This window comes from Schistocerca cancellata, chromosome 1 (genome assembly GCF_023864275.1).
Source record: "Schistocerca cancellata isolate TAMUIC-IGC-003103 chromosome 1, iqSchCanc2.1, whole genome shotgun sequence".
Taxonomy (NCBI): domain Eukaryota; kingdom Metazoa; phylum Arthropoda; class Insecta; order Orthoptera; family Acrididae; genus Schistocerca; species Schistocerca cancellata.
Window position 1 is genome coordinate 348,287,831 of NC_064626.1, and position 26,729 is coordinate 348,314,559.

The window sequence follows — 26,729 nt, forward strand, 5'->3', positions numbered from 1 at the left end:
AATTTCCGTTTACAAGCAATAAGTTCTTCGAAAGACAATCATTTATATGAAATACAAATTCAAAGTTTATTCGTGTTCATGGTAAACAAATTTAAATCAGCGCACGCGATTTACTTCTTACATAGTTTTTACTTTTTAATGAGTAATGCGACTGCAAACGAGAAATTTTTGTGCAATAAATTGAAAGAAGCACTAATAGATTTATATAGGACTACTATATGATATATTCCATTGTTAGGGCGCATAGGAGAGCACATTGGCGGAATAATGGTAAGTTTGCTTTATTTTTCGAACAAGTGTGGTATAATTAATAACATTAGCAGGGAATTTTCATGTTGCAGGTTGCTACCACTGTTGACGGGGATTATCAGATATATCCGAAAGTGTAGTTAGGATAACGTCAGCAGTGTTGCTGAGGTGAATGTGGTGGTGTTCGACCTTGAAGGTAAGACAATTATTATAAATGTCAGGTTGGTGTGATAAATGGTTGGAAATGTTATTCTTTTTTTAATGGCATGTCATTTGAGTTCGTATGCTCTGCAATGTGAAAAAGCCCATCGTTTGTCTCTGTTCCCATGAACAGTTAATACTGTCGCCTCAGATGCCTAATTTTGACTGTGTATTCATTTGCTAAACTCGAGCTTCTTCAGTTTTTGACGTCTTTGTGCTAACCCTCGAATGTCATAGCCAATGCTGACCGTGATTTTCTCAGCATTCGTTTAAATATGTAACTACTGAATTGACGTTCGATTATGTTCTAAGTAATTGCTTGATTGAAACATCGGCTAGACGGTGTTGATGCATTTAGGTTATGCTGAACGTGAGGTTGACAATCACTTACTTTATTCCCGGTGCCTTTTAAATGTTTTCCAGTGCACGTAAATCTGGAACTGAATAGGGACACTACTGTGCGCTGGGAATCTGTGTGTGTGTGCGCTTTGTAATTAATTATAAAATTTTTATACTAGCATTGCTGCACTTTGTACTAGGGTGACATTATTGTTGTGTTATTTGACAGGCCAGTGAAACACAAAACTTAGGTCAACTAAGCGAACATTTTAAACGTAATACTGTATCCGCAAATGGTAAGGTGTATTGCGTATTCATATACGTTATCACTGTCTTGTGATACCACTTACAGCCGCGATTAGATATGATGAATCTGTATGCGACCAGTTTCAACGCGTGACGATTATATATGAAATTTCTTGCAACTGCGACAAATTACGACTGTATAAGGCGAATGATGGGGAATCATCGTCACGTTCCAACAGATTGCATCAACGGAGCACAAACACCACTAAAATACATTATATATTCCCAAAAAGGACCTGACCTAGCTCGGGAACTCGTGTCAAATAACTTACAAAAATATCAGCTATACTGGAGCTAAAATAATTATGCGATGGGTTCGTTTATTAATTATTTTGTTATGTATGCTGCCTGCTTATTAGCTGATGTTTGGTCTACATATCAGTTGTTTTATTGAAGACTTTGGCCTCTTTAGTGGCTTTTGATTAGTTGATCAACCCATCGGTATGGAAATGCTAACGGTAAAAATAGGTTACATTTTAAGTGACAAATCATGATTTATTTTGTATATGTTATTAATATATACGATTTATGGCTTAAAAGTAGGTTTTTTGTCTTTGATATTTTACGAAAGTTATGTTATCAGGACTCTTGAAGATAACTGCAGTAAATATAGGTGAGTATCCTTGACCTTGGGGGTGAGGCTTTTTTTTTTCTAAGTTTTGGCGCGGAGGAATCGGCGAAATTCGAACGAGTTCGTGCAGTTTCGGATTGTTTCCGTCCGTTGCCAACATTAACCAGGAAAGTAGGAAACTGTACATGCGTCAAAGTGTAAGCGATGATCGTGTTTTAACGCTACGAGCAACCACAGCAAAGAGTCCGAAGTTATATTGTGCGTATAGTATGCTTACAAATTAAGGAAAAGGTCATGAGTTGTATTGGCGTTTAAGGCTTATTTACTTGTATTTACGGGCCACCTACCACACGAATATGTTTTGATTATGGATGAGATATAGCCATTCAACATACGCATCTTCAGGCTACGCATGTTACTCTGCTGAAGAGAGGTCATGTACGTAGCTTCATACTGCAATAGATGGAGTCGGATTTCTGGCCACTGCGCTTCTATAATTCCATGTGCAAGCCCCCCGCCGCCCCCCCCCCCCCCCAATCCTTTAAATGGAAGAAGTGGCTTGAACGTAGTTCCCAGTCAACATTCTAAAGAGATTCTTACATGTATTTATTTATTCATGCAGTTTTTTTGTTTCCTGTAGGGAGTTATGAAGTAAATGAAGCTATACCATGTGAGGCAGCTATTAGAAACTGTTATGAAGTTGCAGTCAGCTATTTGCGCTTGCGTTTACCGAATTTAACCTTTTTTTATAAATTGACAAGAAAGATGCTAGCTCAGGTTCTCCATGATCACATTGTTCATCATAACAAAACGAATTATCGACATTAGTAACAATCTAATGTACCTCACGACTTTTACTTTAGGAATTAATATAGCTGGCCATGGATCATTATATAACTTGATATATCAGCAATGGAAAAAGAAAATTTGGTACATATAAGTGCATAAACAAGCATAAATACATATAGCCTAGTTATTTATTCTCCATAGTGAAATAACAGTTTCCTCCAGATTGTGTATGTGTGTTAAAATTCATACCATACCGGTACCTTCAGGGAACTATTGTACTGGCGCAATATATCAAGTTACTTATAATTAATATGGTGCAATTGAAGGTGATCCATTCCTGTGTTAAGTATTCTTTAATGCTCTAAAACATTTATTTGTGACATACACTGCAAATGAAGAATGCAAGAGCTGCAAATTCTAAATTAGTGAGATAATCCATAAAAGCAATTTTCGTGTAACCATATTGAGATATGGTACTTTTGGGAGCTTGTTAAATTATTGCGTACCTGTACACGAAGGATTGTGTTGTATATTAGACTTTGCTAATCACTATACTTCCTGCTGTTATAAAAGTGTACATCTTTGTTTAAACTATTATGTTGATTGCATTTTAAAACAAATTCTATAGATGTAGAAAATACTATTGATGGCAGTGTAAGTAATTTCTCTCTCATGAACATCCATTTTTAAAATATTTATACTGCATAGGCTTGAGAGCAATCATGAATTGAGAAGTTTGTTCCGGGGCTATGGGTTTGTTACTATTGTAACATTTAACATAATTTTAGTGTTGAAAGATGAGTAAGAGACTCATTTTCAAACGTTTTAATGGTTCCAAAATGTATGTTAGAGGTCCAAAGACTTTCGATTTATCCAACTTCTGGTCACTCTGTTTTGTATTGAAATTAGCCAGTCAATGAACTAAAAATGTGTTCCACTGCTTCACTATCTTTCTTTGATATAGAGTGAAGCCTTCTTGTTGAACCAATAGGCCCTAAAGAACTGACAATCTTCAAACCATTGTGAACAGGAAGTGAGCACTGTTGGTGTTCTTGCTGTCCTTCAGCTGGAAACCTATATTCAGCAGCGGTCCCATGTGGTAGCATAATGTTCATTACAATTTCGTTTAATGCATAATTGGTGTCTATAATCTCTGCAATCCACCAGTCACAGTCATACACACGCACCTCAAACATCCTCCTTCTCAGGTTGTGAGTCTGAATATTATTCTGCTGTTTCCTGGGTGTTGGCCAAAAGAATGAAATTTCTTCTTTGTTGCTCTTTAAAGTGCATGCAATAAGAGTTCCCCCATCATTTTGAGTCCAAAAATGTGTGTACTGAATTCCCTTCACAGGAGTTATTTGTTTAGATCATTCTTCTTTTTTCTATTCATGGAATTCTTCGATTTCCTCTTTGGACAAAAGAATCAGGTATGTGGATGGAAGATTTCACAACTCTCGTAAAATCATCAGCATTCTGAATTGCAGCTATATTTGGTTTAGAAAGATTGTTTTGTAGGATGGTGCTTCAGCAGGCCTCCTACACCATTACAAGGTCCCTTCCTGTGACCAGTTGCACTGTATACCCAGTCAGTTGACACAAGCAACTTACGCAATTCAAACAGCTGGTAACAAGTTTTAAAATGGCTAGAAGCACGATCAGAAATAATGATGATCTTCTCTGCCCCTGTTTGCAGTTGAAGAATTTTGCGCATTGCTAGCAAAACGTATGTGCTGAGTTACGTCCTATGTCATCACTTATAACTGCAACACTTGTGGTTTTGTTTTGAAAATGTCACTCTTGTAAAAACTGAAACCTGGTCATTACTCTGATACACTTGTACCTCTTGTGGGAGAATTACAGACCAGTTCTTAGCAAAATCTCGGAAGCACTAGACATAGTTCTTCAGCTTCTACACACTCTTCCACTTCAGCAGTGTGTTGTTGCAGTTTCTTCAGATGCTGTGTCGCAGACGTAATTCCTGCAGAGTTATCTGCTACATCTTCCAGGTGAAGTGTCTGTAAAGACAGTCCTCCCTTTTCATGGCAGTAACCACATTCTCGAAACAAACAAGTCTCTCGCCTTGTCACAGACTGCTAATGACTTCATGCCCCCAACCAAGGTGTCACATGTCACATGCTCTAGTAAGTTCTTCAAAGTTATCACACAAAGTTCAAAATTTGCACAGTACACACAGAAACAGACATCTCTAGGTGGGTGTGGAACTACCCACTTTGGTTGTAGTGCATAAAATTTTGATTTTTCCAATATGTGAAGTTGTATAGTTGCTCCTATAAGGCAGCCGTTGCGCCCGAGTGGTTCTAGGTGCTTCAGTTGGGAACCGCGCTGCTGCTACGGTCGCAGGTTCGAATCCTGCCTCGGGCATGGATGTGTGTGATGTCCTTAGGTTAGTTAGGTTTAAGTAGTTCTAAGTCTAGGTGACTGATGACCTCAGATGTTAAATCCCATAGTGCTCAGAGCCATTTGAACCATTTGCTCCTATAAATTGCAAAGGTTTCTTTAATACTGTGAGTAATGTACCTCTTCTCTTTCACAACTTCTTGACCTTCAGCTGTTACAGTTATAGTGTCTTTTTTTCTTGGCAATCTGGCAAGAACAGTCCCATTTATCTTCCAGATAAAATGACTGCACTATTTGAACTTGAGCTGCTTCTACAGATCTCACAATTCTTGATTTGTTTACCATGCACTTTGATACTGATGGAATGTGGTTTGTTTTCTTTGAAAATGTATCTGGAATAATAGCTAAAACTTGCACCATTTCACTGCAGGATGCACAACAGCTCAATTGTTATTTGTGAAAAATTCCTTGCAAGAGTGCTTTGGTTCATTTTCTTCTGATGATGGAATTTCTACTTTGAAGAGAGTGGTCAGTTTTGCTGTAGGGTATTCATGCGTAGCTTTAGTTATTTTCTGTGTGCTTTCTTGATGTATAGAGCTTATGACTTGACTTCACTGACCATGGTTTCTTAACAGGACTTATACCTACTTCTGTAGTTGACTGATTCAGGGCATTTAATTCTTCCTCTATTGATGCAAAATCTGCAACATGGAAGGCTTTGCCTAGTTCAGATAGTATCATTGTTGTTCTGTCAAAACATTTAAAATACAAAAAGTCTTCACTGGAAACATCCTCATTTTGAAACAGTCTTCAAATGAGAACACTTATTCCCAACCTGAACAAAGTCTCTCTCTCTTTTTTATTTTCACTCTATTATTGATATGCAAATAGTCAGCACACTTCACTCACCTGTGGTCCCAGTCAGAAGACATTTCAAACAGTCCTGTTCACAAAACACACTGCTGCTGTGTCAACTGGCAAATTCCTCGTGAAAACATGGAACTCACTGGATGGTCTCAGATTTCTTAGAAGTCTCTTCAGTAAACAAATTAGCACTGAACAACTACAATACAGAAACCTGCAATGAACAACCATGACAAAGAAGGTGACAACAAACTACAACAAAGTGTAAGAATATCAGCAACAATGAAAGTGAAAGAAATTACTCCAACAATGGAAGTAAAAAGTAATTCCTCCAACTATGTAAGTGAAAAGAAATAACTGTAACAAAGGCAATAGAAATAAACATTGTAACAAAGAAATTCGTAAGAAACAGCTTCAGTGAAGACATACATTAGCCTTGAAAGTTAGAAAAGATGATTTTCTAAAATAAAACCTGTCCAGCTTAAAAGTAGATGCTCTCTTTTACAGAGAATATAGTAATACATGGTACTAATCAACAGGAAAAAAATCGCTTTTCTGGAGTGGCATTTTTGGAAAAAATAAAAAAAATCCGTAAATTTAAAAAAAATTATAAGTTGACAATACAAAAACTTGGACAGATATGTCCAAATGGAGGATATCATTGTAATCATAAAGCAATTATCTATCAAATAAAAAAAACTCTAACAAAATATCTAGAACTGTTAGAGAATAACATAAAAAAAAAAATCCGAAATTCGCATCTTCAAAATGGTGTTCACAGCGTCATGTCTGGATGCCTATACCTCGGGACAAGAATTTTTTGGAGAAAACCAAAAAAGTATGTTTCTTACTTACTCCTGAATTTTAACATTTGCTAAATTTAATAACATCTGAGACTATGAAGGTAATCCCGCTGCCTGAAGTGATACGGATTATGCCACCTGTGATTTATGACCAGATTGTGTCTTCACACATTGCTGATGTCCTATAATGTCATTGTTCTAGTGCAGTAAACTAACAAAGGCTTCCTTATTGACACTAATTAATGTGTGGCAAGTAAATCATTAACACAATCACTAATTTCACTGTCCTTACAAGTTGTAATATTGAAATGAAAATGATATGCACGGTAAGTATAATTTAGAAATAACATAGCTCACAGTCGAATACTATTGTCACAGTTGCATTATTGTAAATTAAGACGATTTGTGAGACTAATTACAAGTCCACAGCCAATCATTGCAAAACAGTCACTGAATGTAAATGAAACTCGCACCTTTTTACGACTTTGATTTGTGCAAACTTGTTTACTTACGTTGTGCAATAATTTTTGGCACAGAGCTTGCTCATAACATAACCTCCTGCAGACAGATTCGAATGGCTTCCAATAGCCTTTCTTTTATAAGATTGCAATAACTAAAACTTGACCCATCTGTTGTTGCTTGCTGTATTTCTACAAATTGCAATTAAAGGTTTCTGTTTCTGAATCTGAATCACTGGGTAGTGGATTAATATTTGTTTCACTGAGAACTTTCAGGTAAGGTGATAATTGCTGTTGAATTACACTGTCTAGTTTGCCAAAAAATGGGATTATATTTCAGTATCAAAATTTTAATTATTCTAGATAAACTAAGTCACATCAACAGATTTTGATCAACTAAATAAATGTACTAGATAATGAAAGTCAAGATAGCTAATCCCTGAAGTAGTATTCAAGATTTTTGGTACTGTACACATTCCATATAAGTAATAATCTGATAATCTTGAAGATATTCGGGAAAAAATGGGAGGGAAGGGGGGGAGGGTGTATAAAAACAAACATAACAAGGAGAAGGAAACCACCTGGTTTGCTACAATCCTCCCCAATAGATCTAACAATCATCCATGTTTAAGCCACAGAATTCAGTGATTTTTGTGATAATAAGAAAATGTATATACCATTTTAAAGTAGTTATCATAAATTATTTAATTGCAATAAAAATATATTAAATATTTAAATACAATAACAGTTTGTTTACATCTGTACTTAGCATATCATTTTTGCACTCCAGTAACTTCAGAGAATTTGCAGTTCAGAGAAATACAGTATTTGTGAAGGATTAGTCTGAAAATATGATAAGTATGTGTGTCACACAATTGCCTTAAGAACTGCAATAGTAACGAACTCTCAAAACTCTTACAAGTAATTATTTACTCAATATAAAATTATAGGGAGTACTTGCTGATATCAGTACTTCAATTGGCACTATGATAGTGAACACAAGTTTGCAAACAATGACTATATTAGGATGAAAATTAGATGCTGTCTCTTACACTTGTGTCTGCCAACTAACATGAAGTCAGTCTTCCTGGTTCTCTCCTCCCCCTGGCACTCCAAAGGATCTTTACTTGTGCCATGCCATATTCAAACACTTTGTTTGCTGGTTTGCCCTGTGGACTTATGAACTATTTGTGATACGTTGTTAACGGCAGGCGTAGTTGGTGTATGAATAAGTGTATTTTCATGGCTGTTATGTATTCTACTAGTGGTCTGGCCACATGTCCATCCATGTGGGAGACCCTCATGCAAGCAGCTGGAAAGTATACTGAGTTAAACATAGCTTGTAATTTGTAGAATACCTTGTCATTTTCAACTCTTAGTTTTCATTCTACTTTATTCTCTGGAAGTTGGCAGAAAAATTTACGAATAAATGTACGTAAAAATATAATCCCCCGCCCTTCCCTTGGATATTTGTATGGATTGATGAGTGCAATTTACACCATACACATTTGCTCATAACTCACTACAATGTTCTTATTGTGCAAACTTATTTTCTTATTTTTTGGCATAAAAGGTAAATGTGATATTCCTGAGACAGATATCTTGTCTAAAGCTACACAAAAAACATCACTCACAGGAGCCAGATTGACTCTTGATGCACACTACACTTCACCACAGCTGGACTAGAGCTCTAGGCTATATTGTAATGATGTTAGTGTCTTTATGTCCAGTTTGTATAATACAATATATCTTCTGTTAAAGACTTTCTTTGATATTTTGAGGTTTCACTTTTATCAAGTAGCAGCTCGTGATAAACTACAACAAATTCATGTGATAAACCTATACCAGAGTTGTTGAAAGAAGCTCCTTGACAGCTGGCAGTGCTGTTTCCAACATTCCACTCTGAAGTGCAAGTGTTTGCAGATAAAAACAGCAGTCATCTGTACAGCTGCCACAACACTGAGGTGTTACCATAAACATGTACACATAATTGCATTGCGTGATTGGTTGAGATTGACATGTGAAGCAGACACACTAAGTCCAGTGCAACTTTCAGGAATTTTCTTGTGCCAAATCAACTATAGAAATGTACATGCAATCCTTTCTTTCTTGTTCTATTTTATTGATACGGGATGTACTGGATGAGGTATAGCAGATAATGATGAATAACCTTTTCTAAAAGAATTTTGTATTTCTCGTATACTGTTTCTGAGACAAAGTTGTCTCGAGTAAAATAATTTTTTAACACTACTTAACGTCAGTAGTTTCCAACTTTATCAGCACTGCCTCTTTTTTGTGGTGGTCTGTAACGAATTTTACGCTCTTTATTAAACTTTCCTGGGTCAGATGAACTAGAATTGGAAAGAGTAAAGGATTGCAATTTTTAAGAATAATTGACGAAATTTCATCCCTGTACACTGCAGACTATTTCCTGCATTTCATTTGTGATTCAGTTGTATCCATTCATACACATACTCGTTTTTGTACTGAATTGGGAGTTCTATGATAACATGTACCATAGTTCATACCTAAACTACGTGAATTCATAAAATGGGCAATAAGTATTACTAACCATATAATGGTATATAGCATTCACACTTGCTTTTCAGTTGGGTGTTATTAGTGCTAGGTTTTGGTTTGCTAATGTTAATGTAGTTTACTGTCTTTTCTTTTGCAATTTGTGCAGTATATAAGTTCGAGTCTTGTTAGTAGGCTGCCCAACCCGACTGATGGTTATCTGTATCTAATGTCTTTGGGGATTCCTCATATAAAAAAATTTTCAGCTGTAGTGGACTTAGTGCTGCAGCTCTTCTATTGTGTGCTGCCTTCATCAGTTCATTGTTATTACTGTAGCCAATTAGATGGTAGTATACAATAGCAAATGAGAATCGCTCAAACTTATAACTTTGTCATGAATATTTGCCTGTTTTTCTGTATGTCACTATTTCCAAGCTTGTTGTTGCGTTGGGACCTTATAATTTTGTTATGAATATTTGCCCTGTTTTTTTATGTGTGTCACAATTTCCAAGATTGTGATGGGTTGGGACCTGATAGCTCAATTGATATTTCTGCGAATGTAGTGAAATACTGGATAACTTCGTTTAGGTATCAGAGGAAATTACAAATGAGCAACGTGATTGGCTATTCATACCCGACTTAATTTGTTATGTTCACCCACCGTCATTCATTTTATAGGACAGTCTTACACAGTTTTGAACATTTTTTTTCCTTGTGAAATTAATCGAACATGTTACATTCAGATATTTAAATAATGCTTTATAAAAGTTGTTCAAGTTGGAAACATCCTGGTAGGACTGGCACTCGAACCTGTGGCCTTAGCTAGCCAAGCACAACTCATGACCTATCAGCATGTCTTTACTTGCACCAGTACTTCATCTCCTATCTTCCAAATTTCACAGAAGTTCTCCTGCGAAACTTGCATGACACACACTCTAGGAAGAAAGGTTCAGTTTGTAGAGCACTTGCTTGCAAAAGGTGACAATTCCTAGACTCGAGTCTCGGTCTGCACACAGTTTTAATCTGCAGAATCAGTGCGCACTCCACTGCGGAGTAAAAAATTCATTCTGGTTTTTCCATCTGTCTGCAAGTTTTCTGCACAATACACACCATGACAAGTACAGTGAAGACTGTAAACTTTTAAAAAGTTTTCCAGTTGCACATCTAGTTTGCTTCATCTTGGGTGTACTGTGTGAATAATTAATTCTTAATGTTTCAGTTATCTGGCAAGAGTGATCAGAGGGCCAAAGATTTGTTGTACTGACGGTACAGTTTGCTAAATTGGTGTAGTCAGGATTTTCTGAAGCTAGAGATGTCAGTAATCAGTCCAATTGGACTGTAAACTCTGATAGACATATTATAGCTACATGGCGTGTCATTTATGTGTTCATAATCTTTACGAGTATTTTAAATAACCACCTGAAAAAATTCCTATATTTTTAAATTTTACACAAAATATTAATCGTAGTGGTTTTTTGTTATATGGGCATTAGGCTGTGGTCTTAGGCATGCAGGGTGTTCATAAATTAGTTCTACAAAAGTAACCTTTAATAATGAAAAGAGTAAACACAGCAGTGTTTGATACAACACTGAATGCAGTATGTCGTAGAGTTCAGTTCCAGCCTAACACAGTTATTCATGATGTTCCCACTAGGTGACATACGCATAGGAGTTATTCCAGCAGTCATCATGGAGGTTTATAATGGTGCAGAGCATGCACAGTCTTGTTTACAGTTTCATGACACCAAACCTGCTACTAGAGTTCAGGACTAAATATCACAAGCCACTGCCTCAAAGACAAACTGTTATTAATTTGTACAATCATTTCATCAAAATTGACTGTGTATCACAGAACACCGGTATAGAATCAGACAACAGTCTCTGATGCAGTAATTGAATGAGTTCGGCAGTCTTACATTCATAGTCTGGATAGATAAGAGACATGCCAGTTTAGAATTGATTACGGGTAGTGTTACATTGTGGAAGGTATTACGAAAATGCCTGTCATTCAAATCCTACAAATTAGAACTGTTGCTTTAAGAGAAAGTGGCAGAGAAAAATATGCCGAGTTTTGTGTAGAGAGTTTGACAAAATACAGACTGAAAATTATTTTCTTAATAAAAATGTTTTCAGTGATGAAGCCAACTTCCATAACAGTAGCAAAGTAAATCGGCACAGATGTTCAGATATGGAATGAGCAGAAACCATGTCACTTAATTGAAAATGTATGTTACTTGAGTAAGGTGAATGGTTTTTGCACTGTGAGCTATAACAAGATTTGTAGATTCTTCTTTTTTGCCGAGTCAAGTGTAACTGACATATTGTACCTGGATGGGCATGAATATTATCTAATGCCTCAATTACAACAAGATATGGGCACATAATTTATTTTCCAGCAAAATTGCATGCCACCACAACTATCATCATGAAGTTGTTGCATATCTTGACAGAAATGTGCTGACTTGGATTGGAAGACCAAATGTATGTTCTTCTGTTTCAGGGAAACATCGATGAGTGTGAAAGTGGATAAAACAAACAGTTGTCACCATACATCAAAACTTGCTTCATAGCATTTGGCAGGAAACTGATTACAATTGGGACATATGCCTTGTTATAAAAGGTAGCCACATTGAACATTTGTAAATAGCTTGAAGATATCAGACAATGGAAAATCCAAGATGGAATCTAACAATATTATGACAAACGGAGGTGCTAAGTTGGAGATAAGCACAAAAAAAGACTGCCACAAAATAAGCTGCTTTCGGCCAACAAGTCAATAAAAATACACACACGGAGATTTGGGGAGAGGTGGGAGGGGTGGGGGTAGTGGAAAAGGAAAGAAGTAAAAAGTGTCTGGGTGGGACAGAGGAGGGCTGCGTGGGAATAGCGAAGGGGCTAGATGCGTGAGGACACTGAGTTACGAAGGTTGAGGCCAGGAGGGTTATGGGGACGTAGGATATGTCGCGAGGAGAGTTCCCATCTCCGCAATTCAGAAAAACTGGTGATGGTAGGAAGGACCCAAATGGCACAAGCTGTGAAGCAGTCATTGAAATGAAGAATGTCGTGTTGAATGGCATGCTCAGCAACAGGGTGGTCGAGTTGTTTCTTGGTCACAGTTTGTCGGTGGTCATTCATGCGAGCAGACAGCTTGGTGGTTGTCATGCCCACATAGAATGAAGATATATTGCATTCAGTGCTGTATCAAACATTCGTGTAAGTTATTTTCTTTTTTCACAATTAGAGGTTACTTTTCTACAACTAATTTATAAGCACCCTGTATTTTTAAAAAATGGTCCACTGTACTGCTAGGATATCTGTACAGCTACATCTTTATACGATGACACATGTAGAGTGATCTCCACCCCCTTGTCCAGGTCTTACTATGACAGTCTTAGACAGGATTTACAACCCAAAATTAGTCAGCATTTCATGTCTACAGACACCCCCTAACTCTTTAACCACCATCAGGAACTGGCTACAAAAGAACACCCTCCTTCCCTCGTCACCCATTATCATCCCAGTCTTGAGCAACTGACCCTATCCTTTCCAGGGTTTTGACTACTTATCATTTTCCCAGAAATGAGGAATATTATCTGCTAAACGTCCCATTGTTTTCAAAATGGTATTCCCTCTACTCACCCAATCTAAGGATTGCCTAAGTCTATTTTTAGCCCTACCCACTCCAACCCCTTGCCACAGGGGTCATATACCACTGGATGATTCAGATGCAAGACCAGTCCGATGGACTCACCGTGAATGTCCTAGCTGTGCCCTGTCACTGCTGTCTCCGACTTATCCTATCCTATCGGAGGTGGGACCATCTGTGAATACTTTCATGTCATATACCTTCTCTGTCGGGCCAAAGTGACCATGTGTGTGTGAGCTGTGTCAGAGTAAACAGATGTGTATTTTCTGTTTTGGTTCAAAAATGGTTCAAATGGCTCTGAGCACTATGGGACTCAACTGCTGAGGTCATTAGTCCCCTAGAACTTAGAACTAGTTAAACCTAACTAACCTAAGGACATCACAAACATCCATGCCCGAGGCAGGATTCGAACCTGCGACCGTAGCGGTCTTGCGGTTCCAGACTGCAGCGCCTTTAACCGCACGGCCACTTCGGCCGGCTTCTGTTTTGGAAAAAGAACTTTGTTGTATTTTTTAGTTTGGAAGAAGGACCTTTTGTCTAAAAGCTTAAAGGTATAGGAGTCTTTCCATTCTGCCTGTCTGTGACCCACCTCTTCTCTATCTGTTCTTTTCGTAACATCATTGTTATTCCACCCTGGACTTTCCATTATTTGATACCAGCATTTATTTAATTTCTGTACAGCATTTTGTGTGTGCAATATCACTAACCAGGTGTTCACCCAAATGAATGGCAATTAGCAAACTGGGGTCAAGAGCACAGTTGACACATAGTGCACCCAGCTGTAAACAACATCCTCGATTACAGTGGGCGCATCATGACCTGTTCCGTCTCAATTCTCCACTGCAAGCTTCTCTGAATTATTTTTATGGACATTCCCTAACTATCACTCTCCTCATTCTCAGAGAGGAACTAATAGTTCCAAAAGCTAGGTTGTGTCATATATGTCTATCACCACTCGTAAAATAAGTTAAGCTCAGTGGCGTAGCATGAGGGGAGACTTTGAGACTTAGTCTCCCCTGTATTCATGCTTAAAAAAGATGCAGTAGTAATTCATAAGAAAAATATAAACAACTTTCTACTGAGAGCACTAAATGTGTGAAGACACCAGCTTTGTAGCCCGTGCCGCCACAGCCTGAGTATTGGTGTATCTGCCTGCTTGAGACTCGACTGCTCTCTGTCTCTGCCTCCCTTCCCTTACCTGGCTGTGTGCGCCTGCACCCCCTCCACTTCCCCTCTTCCACGAAGGCCGGTGCACTGCACTTGCTAGCAGGTATCAAGACTAGTCTCTGCCGCTTCTATGCTGGCTTTTAACGAGGAACTGAAGTCGCGCGGTTTGTGTTCACAATCATTATTGTGTGATTTTAGTGCATATTTTCATTGTGTCGCCAGCATGAGTGAGCCAGCAACTGAACACCTTATATAATTTTTATTAAAAACGCCTTTTTCTACATTAACGTACGAAAAAAAGTGAGAATTGAAGGACAAACGACCTACTTCTATACGCTGTGTAGTTTTAAGTGAAGCCAAACAAAAACGCTCTATTCAGACAGCTTGGTATGAAAAGTATGCTTGGCTGACTGTGAATGCAGTCAATAACATTGTTATATTGTTATATATGTCTCCAGCAACAAAGGTAACTATCTGGAATTGTTGGAGAGCAGTTAATCCGAGACCATCTGTCATCATCTTCAACCTTTAAAGGAACTTCTCCAGATATACAGAATGATGTCATAGAAATGATAACTCTGGCAGTTAATGAGAAAATAAAATCTCAAATTCAGAACTACAATTTAATTTCGATTCAGGCTGACGAAACATTAGACGTGTCGTGCAAAAGTCAGATGAGTATAATATTCAGGTACTGTATTGCAGACAAGACTGAGGTAAGATTCGTTGGATTTTACAATGTTTCTGGAGATAAAACTGCTGCAGGTTTGTCAAACATTATTCATGCAGTATTGAAAGAATGGAATGTGGAAGGAAAAGTGGTTATTCAAACATATGATGGCGCTTCAGTAACGGCGGGCAGAGAGAGACTACAACAGTTCTGTCCCTATGCGCTGTTTATTCATTGTTACGCACACCAACTGAATTTGGTACTGTTACATTCCTCCAAAATCATAAGACAAGTATGCATGTTTGTAAGTGATCTTACCGCATTCCATTCGGTTTTCAGAAAATCGTCAAAACGAACTGTATTGCTAACTGAGAAAGGATTTAAACTGCCACATGCGAGCAACACTCGCTGGAACTTTCGTCCCAGGGCAGTTTCAACAACATCTAGTCATTTCTCAGGGCTATATAGTGTTTTTAATTATATATTTGATGATACAGACTCTCAGTGGGACGCAGAATCTTTGAGCTGTGCTGTGGGAATGAAACGACGGATGGATTATCCTATGTTTGTCTACTTGCTTTGCTTCTACCGAGGGTGCTTTGTTTATGTTGATCATCTCTTTAATGTTCTTCAGTCAAAATCTGTCAGTATAACTGCTTGCCAAGACGAAATAAGAATTGTTTTGAGAAACTTACGACAATTAAGAACAGAAACATTCGTTGATGAATGCATTAAATGCAGCTTGTGTTTGAATGGCAACTTATCATTCTGTGACAGTCAAGACATCTCTCAGGACACTAACTTACGAGATACTGGATTTGCAAATTGTTCAGATGGAAAGAAGGTTTCAAGACTTTCCCCAAATTCAGTTTGTTGAACTTTTGAACGAAAACTGATTTCTCCAAGAAATCCTCTTAAAGTTCATTGTCAACAATGATTTAGACTCCGTTTATGAAGAAACGACGAAGTTCCTGCGTTTGGTTTTGACCCTACCTGCAACTACAGCAAGCAGTGAATAAAGCATGAGTACTCTTAAACGAGTGAATAATTATTTAAGGAATTCAATGTCCAACATCCGACTGTTGTGTCTGAGCACGTTAGCAATAGAAAAGACACTATTTGGAGAGCTATCCAGTGATCAGATCTTTGCAGACCGAGTTATAGACTTATTCATGGAAAGAAAAGACAGGTGCATTGCACTTGTGTACAAGAAAACATAAGTGCTTCTTCTCTTGCTGCTGGAGTTCTACAAATTTGTCATAGTTTCTTGAACAAGTTATTCTTCTTTTTCTTATTATTATTGTATTATTATTAGTGGCGGTGGTAGTGATAGTAGTAGTAGTTGTTGTTGTTTTATTGGATGCATTTTGTTTCATTTGTTTAAATTATTGTTTATTGCACCATTTTGTCTCCCTATAATGACTGCAGAGTCTCCCCAACCTTTTCAACCACGTTACACCACTGGTTAAGCTTCCAGAAGCCATAGTCTTTGTGACTTTGCATATGTACACACCATCAGGGAGAGATTGGGGGGGGGGGGGAGTATTAAAATGATAACGTAATCACCACAAGTGTTAAGGCATTTATCCCACTGAGGATGAGATGATCAATTCCTGTTTCGTAGAACATGGTTGACTACTCATGGATCCGTAACTGCACCCGCTTTTGCATGTCCTTGTGCGACTGAAACTGATGTCCACACATGTCGTTATTCAGGTTGTCAAAGATGTGAAAATTACACAGTGAAAGGAATGTTGTTTGATGGGATCATGCTATTGTACGATAATGTTTGCAGGTTAAACTATGGTAAATCAGTTCTTTCTATATAGGGCCATTTCTCTCTCTGTTGTACTTGTAATTGTTGTGGAAGGAGTGCTAAGAATCTGTATTTACAGGTGAATTCATATATCCATTTTAATGGATGGTCGTCACTAGTACATAGTTGAGATCTATCTAGTTGGCATGGGGGAATAATACTCGTCCAGAAGCTCTATGGTAAAGCTTAATTAAGGGCAATCGGAAGTATATATTGTGAACTGCCATAGTGAGCAATGTTTGGAATGTAGCTGATGCTAATGATATTCCATGAAGTTTTGGTATTGCAGCCTGATAATGTCGACTTCTTGCCATGATATTTCAGCTGACAACCATTTAGTCTTCTTCAGGCTAGTGTTTTGCACTGGAAATTGCTAGTTCACATCGCTACCTTTATGTATATTAAAAAAAAACAGCTGCACGAAAACACATGCAATAAGGCAACTGTTACATGTACACCGTATAGTATGGAGGTAAGGAGGAGACTGGGTCAGGGAGGGGAGAGATATTAGGGTAGGGGTGGGAGACAGCAAAGTGCTACCAGTGAGAGCTTGCAGGGACAAGGTGGAGAGAGGGTAGAGCAGCTAGGAGCCGTCAGGAGGTTAGATGGTGGTTGGGGGAGAGAGGGGGTAACGAAAAAGGAGAGACACGAAAAGACTTCATGCGTTGGTGGAATAGAGGGCTGTGTAGTGTTGGAATGGGATCAGGAAAGGGGCTAGATGGGTGAGGACAATGACTAATGAAGGTTGAGGCTAGGAGGGTTACGGGAATGTAGATATATTGCAAGGAGAGGAGTTCCTACCTGCACAGTTCAGAAAACTGGTGTTGGTGGGAAGGATCCATATGGCGCAGGCTGTGAAGCAGTCATTGAAATGAGGAAACTTGTGACTAGAGCCTCCTGTCGGGTAGACCGTTTACCGGGTGCAAGTCTTTCGATTTGACGCCATTTCGGCGACTTGCGCGTTGATGGGGGTGAAATGATGATGATTAGGACAACACAACACCCAGTCCCTGGGCTTTACCAAGCATACACCCATACTAATGCTTGTACAACATACCACATTACATTATACACTCACTACCCCAGAACCTCACATTTTGCACATGCTCTCGTCGATTAACAGCTGAGAAATTGAGGGTAGTGAACCAACAGTTTTCATCCGTGTTGGCACAAGGATTTGTCGACCTTCAAGCAGTGGCTGGGAGGCACCGCTGTGTGTCATATCAAAGAAGAATAATGGATGGCATCTGTGCAGTGATTACCAATAATTAAATTTGAGGACAATCCTTGATAGATATCCGATGCTGTAAACTGAAGGTTTTGCATGCAAGATACACAGAAAATGTGTCTTTTCTATCATTGACTTTGTATGTGTGTGTGTATCATCAGATGCCTGTCATGTCAAAGATTTAGCCAAAACTGCCATTACTACATCATTCAGCCTCTTAGTTTATGAGAGTGCCATTTGGATTGTGCAAAACTGCACAAAGAGTCCAATGTTTCATGAATGAGGTAACCTGCAAACTTAATTTTTGTTATGTGCCTGTTTATGGTATTTTTTGACGTCCGCTTTGGAATCAGACCAGGTGGAGCATTTACTCCATATCTTCAGAGACTCATTTTTAACCCTTGAAAATGCGTATTCAGAGTGACGAGGAGCAATTCCTCATATACACCATCAACGTCCAAGAAATCCAACTGATGTAAGAGAAAGTTGGAAGTCACCCGCAGCTGGTCACAATCTAGGAGTTGCGACGATTCCTGGGCGTAATAAATTTCATTTTAGATGCAAATGTGCATTGTTGACAGTGCCATTGAATGATTTGTCGCTCCAGCTGCCACTTGGTGAGTAGCTTTTTTGTGTTTTCAACCGAACTATAAGGTAAGGAAGAGAGAAGTTACCTTATGGGGGGAAAAAAGAAAAGCCGCAGAAAGAAAAATTGGCAGTCTTACCATACATCAAACATTTGACAAAATTAGGTATGTATTTCATAAAACAGAAATAAAAATTAGTTTTTGGGCTGATGATACCATGCAGTCCAGTTGAGGACATTCAGTAAGTCTGACCTGATGCCCCACTACCGCCAATCAGGCATGTATAAAATAGAATGCAACTGTTGCAATGAATTTTACATTGGAGAAACTAGCAGAAAAATAAGTACATAATATAAAGAACACTGTAAAACCTACAAAAGTGCCCATCGACATTTGCTACATATTTAAGAGATGAAAAGCATGTAGTAGACATAATTGAGAAGTGTGTTACTATTATAGACAAAAAAGTAATTTTTTCACATTATGCTTAAAATCCAAATCTCATTTTGAACAAACTGAAAAGAAAAAAAAAATATTGAAAATTTTTATTATACGTCATTACAAAGATAGTATTAATCATGAAGGCAGCTTCTTGCCATTTTACTTTGTATATTCTTTGGATGGTTAGCTAATTAACACTCAATGCATCTACCTTTGACGTTTGTTTTACAATTTGTAAGTACTGCTTGTATTTTAATTTGTTAGGAGTTCCGGACGGAAAAGATGATGGAAGCTATTCTAGGGAACTTAGTCGCAGGCTGGCATGTGTTGCAACAGTGATTCTGGGGGTAATTATCTCCCTGAGGGGTAAAATGTAATTTTCTGAGGTGTAAAACCAAAATGGTTAAACCTTATTTAAGTCATGAAACTAAATTATTTTTAATAGGCCATTACTATTATCACAGTTTCATTAGTCTGTAATGTTGATTATGAAGGTTATCAATAAGTAATCTCCCCCCCCCCCTCCCCACCAATTACTAGCATTAACAAATGATACAATATAATCGGGCTATAGTTTGTGTAACAAATGTTTGAACACCATGTTTCTCACAAGGGAACCTCCCCATCGCACCCCCCTCAGATTTAGTTATAAGTTGGCACAGTGGATAGGCCTTGAAAAACTGAACACAGATCAATCGAGAAAACAGGAAGAAGTTGTATGGAACTATGAAAAAAATAAGCAAAATATACAAACTGAGTAGTCCATGAGAAGATAGGCAACATCAAGGACAATGTGAGCTTAGGAGCACCGTGGTCCTGTGGTTAGCGTGAGCAGCTGCGGAACGAAAGGTCCTTGGTTCAAGTCTTCCCTCGAGTGAAAAGTTTTAATATTTTATTTTCAGACAATTATTATCTGTCCGTCCGATGCGATCACTTTTTTGGGAGTGATTATCACATCCACAAGAAAACCTAAATCGGGCAAGGTAGAAGAATCTTTTTACCCATTTGCCAAGTGTACAAGTTAGGTGGGTCGACAACATATTCCTGTCATGTGACACACATGCCGTCACCAGTGTCGTATATAATATATCAGACGTGTTTTCCTGTGGAGGAATTGGTTGACCTATGACCTTGCGATCAAATGTTTTCGGTTCCCATTGGAGAGGCACGTCCTTTCGTCTACTAATCGCACGGTTTTGCGGTGCGCTCGAAAAACACAGACACTAAACTTATTACAGTGAACAGAGACGTCAATGAACGAACGGACAGATCATAACTTTGTGAAAATAAAGAAAATAAAATTTTCACTCGAGGGAAGACTTGAACCAAGGACCTCTTGTTCTGCAGCTGTTCACGCTAACCACGAGACCACGGCATTCCTAATCTAGTATTGTCCTTGTATTGCTTATGTTGCACATGGACTACTCAGTTTGTATATTTTGCTTTTTTTTTTTTTTCTTAGTTCCACACAACTTCTTCCGGTTTTCTCGATTGATCTGTGTTCAGTTTTTCAAGGCCTATCCACTGTGCCAACTTATAACTAAATCTGAGGGGGGTGCAATGGGGATGTTCCCTTGTCAGATAGAACGTTCCCTACACACATACTTTGTACCATGCATGTATAACAATAAAATTTAGACATATAAATCATATATGCTTAGATATCTTGTGAAAATATCTTCTCCAAGTTGTATGTTGCTCGCACAATTGATCAGATATTGCTTCAATATTTGATTCACAATAGTAAATGAAGTAATTGATAGCACAATACAACAATAACTTTGTAATAGGTACTACACTGCTGTAGGATCTACACAGTGTAGCATTGCATTCTGTCCCTGTAAACTTGAGTGTACAGTGGCATATAAACATTCCATGTGACTAGTATTTGTCATTATAGTTACTCTTTAACATGAGTGAAATAGATGATTCCATGCCTCTCTTAACAGCCTTCCACACTTGCAAGCTATCCTGTATAGATGAAATAAATGTTCAATTCTACCAGATACCGCATATTTGGTGAGCCCGACGATAACACGAGAACACGAATGCATCGGCTTCAGCGTTGCGCACTGCGTCGTAATGTGAATGTTAATTACTTCCACATCTGCTGCACTGCGCTCATTTTCGCCTGAAAATGGACAATCTGCACAGCTTCAAAGCCAGTCATCCTTGCACAGATATCAGCAGACAAAACTAAGTATAGCTATGTAGTTGCAGCAGTAACAGAACACTTAGCTGCTGAGGTACAAGATATTCTTGCCGCACCGCCCAATGTCGAACTCTGTGTGTCGATTGAGAACTTGCTAGTGACGCGCCTATCACAATTGGAAGTGACGTGACTAGAGAAGCTTTTACGGACTGAGGAGCTCGGCGATCGAATCTTGTCACAACTTTTATGCAATTTGTGCACATTGGCAAGCAATACAGTGAGCAACGACATGCTGCACAATATTTGGTTGTACCGATTACCCTGTGACACTCAAAAAATTCTGACAGTGTGCTCAGGTGATTTAAAGGCACTTGTACAAACAGCGGACAGGATTGTTGAGACGTATCCTGCAACAAAGGTGTCAACACTGACCCCACGACAAGAGAATACATCTGCAGTAACACCAGCATTGCTCTAGTTGCAATTAGCAGAGCTTACCACGCAAATAGCCACATTATAAACAATGCGCACACATCATCGACTGTGTCGCCGGTTGTCAAGAAGTTGTAACCGCTCGCCATTGGCACAACATTTCTGTTGGTACCATAAGTAATTCGGCAACAGTACGCGAAAGTGTACATCACCATGCAAGTGGAAACATGAAGCAGAAAGTGTAGCTGCAACAACTACTCATACCGGTAATGCATGTCAACTTCTTGTCACAGATCGCAACACGAAAGTACAGTACCTAGCGGACACGGGCAGAACTGTCCGTGTACCATGCCAGAGCTGTGACGATTCGTGTCTGTTTGGCGCCAACAACTATATGATTAAAACATACGGTCAGCTCACATTGTTGCTTAATCTTGGACTATGCTGTACATTCGAGTGGCACTTCACAGTAGTGGATATATCACAGCTTATCCTTTTTTATTCTTTTATTATCTGATAGCTGACTTCCGACGCAAGCAACTCATCAATTCCACTACAAACCTGCATACTCCAGGGAAGATGTGTTGCATCACTATGATGACGGTACGTACGGTAGAAAGAGATGCACTGTATACACGATTACTACAAGGATTTCCCAAAAATCATGCAGCAGTCGCCTACTCCCTCACTGGTTAAACACACAATGGTACATCACATTTTTACAGTGCCAGGCTCACCATCTCACACTAGACCTTGACTTTTGATGCCAGAGGAGTTGCGAGGGGTGAAGCAGGAATTCCACAGCATGCTGTCGATGGGCATTTTAAGAGTTTTGAGTAGCAGCTGGGCAGCCCCTGCCCATGTGGTACCAAAGAAGAAGAACGAATGGCGTCCATATGGTGATTACCGACAGCTCAATGTGAGGACCATCCCGGATCAGTACCCAGTGCCACTTCTCTGCCAATGTTCATAGTAAGGCTATATTTTCCACTATTGATCTAGTCTGCAGACAGCAGACACCTTTCGGTCTATTAGAGTTCACTACGATGCCTTTTGGTCAGTACAACGTAGCACAGACGTTTCAACGTTTCATGAGATAACTAGGGACTTAGACTTCTGCTATGTTTACATAGATGATATTTTCTTGATGTTTGCAAAGGAAAAAAAAAACATTTACATCATCTGGCTCAGGTTCTTAATCCTTTACGCACACAAGGCTTCATAATTAATCCTTCAAAGTGTACTTTTGGAGTGAGAGAAGTGCAGTTTCTGGGCTGTTCAGTAGACGTGCATGGTATTCAATCGCTGCACGATAGTGGAAGCCATAAAGAAGTACCCTCACCCATTACAATCAGAGAGCTATGCTGGTTCTTAGGGGTCATAAATTTTTACCAAAGATTTGTATTTAATTACGCATGAATTTCTTAAGGGCACACGAAAGCCGAACGACAAATTGCTTTGGACAAGCAAAGCAGATGATGCATGTCAAGCTTAAAAGCAGCCATTTGCAGAAGCTGCACAGTTAGCACACCCTGTGGACAAACTCCACTTGCACTTATGGTTGATGCATTGTCTACAGCCGTTGGCGCTGATCTAAAACAGCAGATTGAGCATTGTTGACAGCCCATAGCATTCTTCAATCAGAAGTTGTCACCTTCACAGCAAACGTTGGGCAACCTATGACCACGAACCGTAAGCAGCTTACGCCATGGTAAAGAAATTCAGGCACTTGCTAGAGGGCTGACAGTTCACTATTTATACATATCACAAGCTGCTAACTTACACCTTTGCTATAAAACCAAAGAAAACATTGCCAAGGCATCGTGCTGCAGTGCCTGAAGCAAATATTGAACTGTATTGTGACCTATCCGGAGTGGAAGTATGTCCATTTGTGCCACAACACGTTAAAGTACACACAATTACATAAGTACACAATGTGGCACATCCAGAGTATGAGCCACTATTAGATTGCTCAAACAGAGTTTTGCCTGACTTGGCATGCACGCAGACTGCAAAACATTTGTCAAGCTATGCATTGCGTATCGGAGGAACAAGATCACACAGCACGTCAGAGCACCGCTAGGCACATCTCTGCTGCCGTATCAACATTTCGAGCCTGTGCACATTGATATCGTAGGCCCGCTCACAGTCTCAGAAGGCTATAATTATTGTCTTACAGTTGTGAACTGATTTACCTGGCTGCCTGAAGCATTCCCCATGAAAGATATCACAGCCAGAACTGGCGCAGACATTTTTTTGCTGTTGGATTGCCCGATTTGGCATACCACTATGGATTTCCACATACCAGGGATGACAGTTCGAAGCCTACCTTTTCAGAGCATTAACTACATTGTTAGGCATAAAGCATATACGCACCACAGCCTATCATCCTGCATCAAATGGTATAGTTGAAGCCTGCATTGCCTACGGAAAGCAGCTCTGAGAAGTCACACGATGCAGAATTGGATGGAGGCACTACATATTGTATTCCTTGGACTACGGCATTATTCAAAATCGATCTAAAAGCACAGCAACAGAGTTAGTGTACAGGCAGAGCTACATCTGCCAGGAGAATTCTTGCACAGCATTGCAGACAGTACAGTTGATAGATCAGACTTTGCTGCTAGATTACAAGAGCACATATGCCAACAGCATCCAGAAGTCAGGCTGAGGGACACTTGTTTGTCTTCACAGATCTTGAGAACTGCACACACGTTTTCTTACACAATGCAGTACCCAAACTGTTGCAGCCATCATATGAGGGACCATATCCGGTGATTAGCAGAGGTGGCCACACATTCCAGGTTAGAGTAAATGGTATGCCTACCACTGTCACACCAGACCGACTCGAGCCCATATTTTTCAATGCCTTGGACTTAGCAAGGATTGCAGGAGGCGAATGAGAAGATACGAATGTAGCACCAGAAAACAACCTCATACCCCAGAGCCACTACGAGACACTACAGACGCCAGGTGCCTTGGAGAAGAAAATGACATTGAAGACCGGTACCTCACATTCTGCTGGAACCACTGGCTCCAGTGGCATAATGCCAGGTTTAAAAAAAAGCTGTGGTAGTGTGTGCAGGGCGATGTGTGAAGTTTAATATGCGATATTGTCAACACTAGGAGGGGAGTAATGTAGCTTTGCATTCTGTCCTGGAAAAGCGAGTTTACAGTGGTGTATGAACATTCCATGTGACTGGTATTCATCGTTATAATTACTCTTTGATGTAAGTGAGACAGACGATTCCATGCCTCTCTCAACAGTTAACTGTTCAGCCTTCCACATTTGCAAGCTATCCTATGTAGATGTGTTTTATTTGGAAGTAAATGTTCAATTCTACCAAATACCACAACAGTATTATTATTATTATTATTATTATTATTATTATTATCTTCTTTCCTTTCTCAGACCTTAGGTCTGGTTAAAAATGGAAAGTGACGCAGACCTTGATTATTATTATTATTATTATTATTATTATTATTATTGTCATTAAGATTAGTAGCAGTGGTCAGACACAAGGCATTGGCATTAATTATTAATTACGATGGTGCGAGTCGGTGTATGATAAGGTGGGACTGGGGGGGGGGGTACTAACTGACATCAGATTACACTGAGGCATAATGGTCACAGAAAGGTTGGGAACCAATGTATTACAATATTCTTCTAGAGTACCGTAGTGTAGAAATCGTATTGCAGTGCTTCTTTTCTGTTTTCTTCATTTTCTATGGGCACTAAGTGGAAACATAAAAATTATAGTCTTCGTTTTTTTGGTATCTTTAAGCTGAAAAGTAGGGAATGGTTTAAATATAACACAGACAGAATACTCAAGCACGTGTAATATGTGCCATGACTGTACTTGTAGTCTGGGCAATAAGATATACACACTTTTCCATTATTACATATATAATGTTCATCAACAGCACCAATACAGATACAGAAACTGAAATTCTGACAAACAGTAGTCCTGTGATGCGATTACATCCACCAAGACCATTAATGGTGAGTGTAGAAAACATGGGAGGTGTCTGGAAACTGTGGAAGCAACAAATCAATCCAAATAAATTCCAATCCAGTAAATATGCAGTTAGCAGTAGGTATGTCTGTGATTAGTAGTGATGCCTTAGTTATTTATAATATGTATGAAATCGGTGCCAGTTAAGAACAAAATCTCCAGTTGGTATTGAAAAAGTTCCATGATTACTTTATCCCAGAAATGAACATAGCATTTCAGATGTAAATATTCAACTCCTTACTACAAAGACAGGGTGAAATGTTGAAACATTTGATGAATTATACACTACTGCTATTAATAAAAGTAAATCTTGTTAATACGGAAACTTATTGAGTACAATTTTACAAGACAAAATAGTCATAGGTATTCGCAGTGAAGAAATTAGAAAAACGATGTTGACCCTGACAGATCTCACTCGGATAATTTAAATTGTATTTGTAAAACATGTGAATTAGCCTCAAAGCAGATGACTATTATTAGCTCAGAAACGAAACGTTAAATGTAATAACAAATGCCAAGTCTAGAAATGGCTGGAAACAATGTGCTAATGTAAAAGTAAAAATAATAAAAGACTGTACAAGGTCGCCACATTAAGAAATGGTTGGGGTTTGATAGCAAATGTCAGAATTGTCGCCAAATGGTCACTAGAGCAAACAAGTGTATAGCAGACAAGTGTAAAAGTAAAGTAAAAACGGTTAGAAATGTGGCCATAGGCGAAAGCCAATCTTCCAGTGAAGTAATTATAATTTTGACAAGAACTGGTGTAAAATTGTAATTTTTTTAAAATTAATGTAAGAGTACAAGCCAAAGCCAAACACAACACAGGTGCACTACTTATTGTCATAACCAGAAAAATTAGCAAACGAAGGTTGTGCCTTAATATCAGATTCAGAGACAAAAAAGCATCTTACCTGTAATAAAAGTAAGGTTGATGTTGTGGGAGAAGCCACACTCTTCTGTACCATTGGAAACAGGCTAACAGATGTGAACTTTGTAGTGGTGGAGCCTGATTTTTCATGTATTCTTAGGACAATAAACATGTTCGAAACTGAATCTGATAAAAAGAATGAGCGGGTAAAAGTAAATGTGCCAGCAGCCTACATTCCTGATGAGAAA

At 38.7% G+C, this 26,729-nt stretch overlaps 1 protein-coding gene across 1 annotated transcript in view; it reads left to right on the forward strand.

The window, feature by feature from the left end:
* Positions 1 to 1,666: 1,666 nt before the first annotated feature.
* LOC126173706 (double-stranded RNA-binding protein Staufen homolog) overlaps positions 1,667 to 26,729 on the forward strand; it is a 170,239-nt gene continuing 145,176 nt past the window's right edge. The window contains exon 1 of the mRNA XM_049920978.1: positions 1,667 to 1,708. The gene's annotated coding sequence lies outside the window, so the exon portion shown is untranslated. The remainder of the gene's footprint in view (positions 1,709 to 26,729) is intronic.